The 6,015-nt window shown below is 42.7% G+C and overlaps 1 pseudogene; it reads left to right on the top strand.

Annotated features, from left to right (window-relative positions):
• Nucleotides 1,853–3,337, top strand: LOC109233630 (annotated as a pseudogene).

The raw sequence follows: 6,015 nt of genomic DNA, 5'->3' as shown, positions 1-6,015 counted from the left end.
TCAGTCGAAAGAGAAGAAAGAAAAAATTACAGTGTAAATGTAAATACTTACCCGGATAAGGAGACGCTGAGCCTCTTTAAAAATGGAGGACGCATCGTTGAGGTCATCCGTATCCTCGATCCCAGCATAACAAGCCTGAAAGGGATCGTCCTCAATGAAATTATTTGGGTCGGGCATATGCAAAGTGTTGGCTTCCTCGATTCCCCCCCCCCCCCCCCCAGAGTAAGTTGGCAATGAAAGGGAGTGACAAGTTGTCGCGGCCCCGAGCTCTTCACTCGGGGCGTTCTCATTAGCATTAGGGGACTCAACGTTTACCTTTCCGGTATATTTGCTAAAGACAGAGGGACAATCTCAACCTCCGGGGACATAGGGGCCTTGCCCGTTTCTTCCCTCCGGGCATCCTCACCACGGGATGGGTTTTCTAGTTCGGAAGGCTCGGCAACCTCGACTGGCTTCCTGGTCCGAGTCACCAGCGCCGTTTCTTCATCATCATTTTCCTCACCATCCAGGGAGTCAAGGGCTGAGTCTGCGCCCGTTTGAGCAAACCTTTTCCGCAGCCTTCGAGTAGAGGTTTTCTTGTCTTGGGGGTCTTCGGGTTTCGAGACCTTTTTTCTTTTGTTGTCCTTCTCGAGCTTGGGATTTGAAGGCTCGGTTTTTTCCCTAGGCTAGGCCGGCCTCATCTCAGACGTATCTCCAAGACCTGCATAGGCAAGCGAGAGTAAGTAAAAACGCCGCCAAATGTATGAAAAATGTTGAAACTATAGAAAGGAACTTACCGTGGTTCTTGGCCTCCCACTGGCCCTTCGCTAATTCGCGCCACTTACGCTCGCCGTAGGAAGAAGTGGTAGCTAATTTTCTGACCCAACCCTCAAGGTCAGGCACGGCTAGGGGCGCCCAAGCATTGGCTGCCAAAAGAAAGATAAGACCGTTATGGAATACGAAGGACATGAATAGATACAAAAAATACGGACTCCACTTACGGTTGAAGTTCCACCTCTCCGGGAACGACATTTTTTCCTCGGGGATGATGTCTGAAGTCCTTACCCTAACGAATCGGCTCATCCAACCCCGATCTTTGGTTTCGTCGGTGCTGGCGATGAAGGATTTCGTTGTTCGACGTTGCAGCTTGATGAGCCCTCAAAATAACTAGGGCCGATACAACCGAATTAGGTGGCTGAGGGTGAATTCCAAACCCTCGGCCTTTTCAGAGAAATATCGCAGCATGATCACGATACGCCAGAACGAAGGGTGGATTTGACCAAGGGTGACTTCGTACGTCTTGCAGAAGTCGATCACTACCGGATCGAGGGGGCCCAGTGTGAAGGGTGTAAACACTCAAAAAACCCTCCTTATGGGTAGTTATGCTTTCGTCAGGCCTCGGAATCTGGACCTCGACTTCGTCTCCCCACCGACAATCTTTCTTTACTTCCTTGGTGAGCAGCTTCGTTATCAGGCTAATGTATCGGGATATGTGCTTGCATTGTCCTTCGACATCGGGAGGATTCTCGATACCGAAGTCCTTCTTGATGATGCAATCACCAGGGGTGATTTCTTCAAGTGTTGGCGGCACCACCGATTTGGCCGGCCGGGAGGCAGAGGAAGGTGATGCTTTATCTTTTTTAGGGACCGTCTTGGAAGTTTTGGCCATGGTTTTAAGCTAAGGAATGTGGGTGCACAGGGATGTAGTGTTTCCGGCAAGAGCTTGGTATTTTTCCGGCGTTTAAAGAGGCGGAGGAAGCAAGTGATTGAAGAAAGAGATGAAGATTGGAAAAGATTGAAGAAAGGGTAAAGTTCTTTACTAAGGGAAAACGCCTCATATTTATAGAGGGGCAGCAACGGTTCGGTGGCATTAATGGCCGACCAACACTGGCGTGCATTCAATGTTTTTGGGGAAGTGGGCCGATGGGACATTTCGGTCACTTTGAACGCTGGCATAACGAGGATGACGTCATCACTAGAGGTTCGAGAAAGTCGAGGTTCAAATTGTTTCATATCATTTCATTCTAAGAAACGCGGGGACTATCTGTATACGGTCATAATCGAGGAGCATGATTTTGAAGTCTTAAATCAGGCTATGGGTCCGAGTCCGGGAGACTCGAAGTAGAGGTCAGATCCGGGTAAGGGACACATACCTCGAGGAAGCTAATCGAAGGCCTGGCACGGCCTATATCAAGGGCAGCACAATCTCAAAGTCAATCAAGAAAGAGCAGGAATTTCTCCAGGGCACATGGATCAGGGCATAAATTAAAGGATAAGATTTGTACGAAATGGTACAGGTCTGTACTAGGTTGTTATACACCTATACCAATAGAATTCTTTACTACAATTAGGAATGTACTATATCGGGGTTTTCTCCTCCTATATAAAAGGAACCCCAATCATTTTCTAAGGAGGATCTGATATTATTCACTACAATAGAACATTCTGCTCTGCCTTTCTTGTTTAACGTGCTCAACAATTATTCTTCAGCTTTATTGTCTTTAATTTATTATTCATACTTTATTATTCTTGGCCGACCTCGAGGTCCCTGGGATAACAAATCTTGAGACCCCTATTGCTTCAACAACACTGATTCGGCTTATCATTTCTTCTTACTTAAGCCTAATGTTACTTGTTTAATCGGTAGTATAAGAATATCACATATCTTTAAAACCACAAATTATCTTTAATTGTTCCTCATATTTTTCGAGGTAAACAGTACTATCTGAAGAATGACATCATGTTAATGGTCAAGAATATGACTAAGGAGGATCACGATTCTGTTTATTTATTACCTGTCAAGTGTTGTGCCGTTTTAGGGAAGCTATTGGAGACACAAGATTGTTTAGCAGAGCTTTTTCCTGTCATAGATAAATTTGCGCATGATAAATCTTGGCGAGTGCATTAAGAGGTTTCAAGTCCACTTAGTGAACTATGTGTGGCAGTTGGACCATATGCTACCAAGATGTCCATAGTTCCTGCATTTGTTCAGCCAGTCCGTGATTCTGAGGCTGAAGTCCGCATAGCTGCAGCTGGTGAGATCACCATGTTTTTTCGAATATTGAGTAATCCTTGTGTCAAGGAAATATCATTGGATTCATCCCAACATGCTCTATTTGCTATTGCTTCGGTTATGATGGGAATGACTCATATTACAAGGACGGATAGAACTCTTGAGCATCTTCTCCAGATATTCCTTTCTCTTCTGAAGGATGAGCTTTCTCAAGTTTGTTTGAATATTATTAGTAAGCTTGAACGCGTCAACCTGGTGATTGGAATTGATCTTCTCTCCCAACCCCTGCTGTCAGTTATTGTTGAACTTGCAGAGGATAGACGCCAGATGGTTCAGCACGTTTAACAAGAAAATAGGAATTTCGGTCAAAGCTTATTTTTAGAAGAACTCGGGTTACTGATAATCAAATAAAGAAATAATTGAATAACGAGAAAGGAAAAATTAGACTAAGAAGTAGTCGAGTAAGCAATATAAAGCAATGTAAATAAGTATATTCCAATAGTAATCAGTGTGTCCATACAAATGTTCTTTTTCTCCCTTTTATAGCTTTTTCTAAGTACAACGTTTCTTCCCCCTTTCAATCATGTCATAATGAGCAATTAATGATATTAATGAAATGTTATAATTGGCAATCGTAATTGTTTCATGAAGATCTTGTAACGTATGCTCATTAATTGAAGGCTAACGAATCTGTACTTTTTGCTGTCTTGGTTCATTCTGTCGATATCTCTTCAAATTATGAAGAGACTCGGGCGACCGTTTCTCCTTGTCTTTTAGACGTCTTGCTCGTACCTGTTAAGACCTGTATCCCTTTAAGTATTTTCCTCCAATTGTCGCTTTTCTAATGATCCACATGTCTTGCCATGTCAGCCACATAATTAATTCCACGTGTAATATTTATTTTCCCCAATACAGATAGTCCCCCCACTTGCCATTTATTCAACAATTGAATATTTGGGAAGTGGATCTTATTAAAGCGGGAATTTTTGCCGCCGTTTCCCTCATATCTTTATACCTTCTTCTGAACTGACGCATCGTATATCACATCCATTTAATGCGTGTGACACATGGCACCCTATGACTGGTTCTGCAATTCCTCAGCGTCTTTTAAGTTTTTTTACGGCTGCATCACTCACGAAGTGACAGTTTTCATAATAATGTTTCCATCATTACCTTTTTGTTTGACGGTTGCTTCCGAGTATAAATACATCCTTTGTCTTTTCTTTCACGAAAAAGTTTCCCATATTTTGCCATTCAACTCTTTAAACTTTTCCACACAACTATGTCTTCTTCAAACCCTGATCCTCGAAAGGTCCTTATTGTAGATGAACTTCCTCCTGCTCCTACCAGAAGCGGGAGAGGTGGTAGGCTACGTAGCTTAGGGTCAATTTCCATACGAGGTTCTTCTTCTCAACCTAGTTCTACTCCCCCATCATCTTCTAGAACTAGGGCTTCTTTTTCATACAGGTCTTCTACTAGAAATAGGGATTCCAATGAGCCAATTCGTGAACCCACAGTAGACGAGATTATCCATGCTGAACTTTTTTTTTATTCTGATAGAGAGTCGATTAGAAACCAGGTTTCTTCTATGTCCTCTCATGATCGTGTCGATGTTTATCCTTCACAGATTATTGAAGGTTTGATCTCTATGGTTCGTAGAGATTGTCATTGGAAATTTGACTTCCCAATTATGATCCCTAATAGAAATCAAAGGATCACTTCTTTTAAAGCTGGCTTTTCTTTTGTGTATACGTATCCCTTCACATTAGACTTTAGACCTCCTATTGACCCAGTTATTATTGAATTATGTCGCTTCTTCAATGTGTGTTTAGGGCAAATTGGCCCTATTGTATGGAGGGTTGTTGCATGTTTAAGGTATTTGGAAAATTTGGCTCAACTGCCGTTTACCTTTTATCATCTAATCCACCTCTACTCTCCTAAATTATTCCGTCATGGGATTTTTACTTTGGTGGCGAGGAGTAAGAGGGTTTTAGTAAGCCCTGAGGATGATAAAGATCGTGCCTGGTACGCCCAATTTGTTGTTGCTCCTACGAGTGGGTTAGTAGGTGAAGAGAATATGCCCTTCCCTAAGAAGTGGAACTTTGCACGTAAGTTTTTACAACTTTCTTTCTCTCTCTTTTTTTTTAGAGATAGTATTCCCCGTGACTATTTTTTTTTCTTTTCAGCAACCATGGGAACTGTCGAGGAGATTCCCGATTTCCGTGGTTGGGTAGAAAAATTGTTAAAAATTGCTCTGATGGAAGTAAGGTCTTGGAAGTATCTTTCAAATAGATTTGGCTGGAAGGTTAAGACTCACAGTAATCTTTTCTTCCATTCTTTCCTTCTCCTTTGTTCATTCTATCTTTAGAATTTATTAACCCTTCTTTTTATCAGGGTTTCCTATTTGAGGTGTGAGTGCTGAGTCAATTGCGGCTTCTAGACATTCTTTAGCAAGAGCTCAGGAGATAATCTTGAGTTCTTCATCGAAAAGAAAAGCTGATAGGGCACAAGATTCTGAGGATGAAGAGAAACGAGATGGAGGATCTTTAATTTGTAAGCCACGAGCCAGAAGACGTGTCATTTCGGATGATGAAACTACCCCTCCTCCTCGTGTTGTCTCTGTGAGCGAGCCTGCAGAAGCCACTTTAGTGAGTTCTGATGAAGAGACGCCTGTGGCACCTCGTGACTCTGCTGAACACCTCTTTTAACGTGGGTTTGATGATGAGAGTTTTGACTTGATTTCTGAGGAAGCGCCTCTCGCTTCTTTTCCTGTGTCTGTCCCAATGGAATCCAACTTGCATGTTCCTACCGTTGTTTCTAGTGCTCTGCCCGAAGCTATTTTGACTTCTTTGACCGTTCCTGCTACCAATACTTCTCGTACTGTAATTGGTTCTTCAAGTGGAAGCAGGTCAATGAAGCAAATTACCATTGAGGTTCCTATCGATGGTAATCTTCTGAAGAAGTCAGGCCAGGCTGATGTGTGGCTGAAACCCTTGATAGGTCAGGTTGAAAAGTCAAAACTG

This window comes from Nicotiana attenuata, chromosome 10 (genome assembly GCF_001879085.1).
Source record: "Nicotiana attenuata strain UT chromosome 10, NIATTr2, whole genome shotgun sequence".
In the NCBI taxonomy this organism is placed as follows: Eukaryota; Viridiplantae; Streptophyta; class Magnoliopsida; order Solanales; family Solanaceae; genus Nicotiana; species Nicotiana attenuata.
This window is presented reverse-complemented; position numbering and strand designations above follow the sequence as displayed.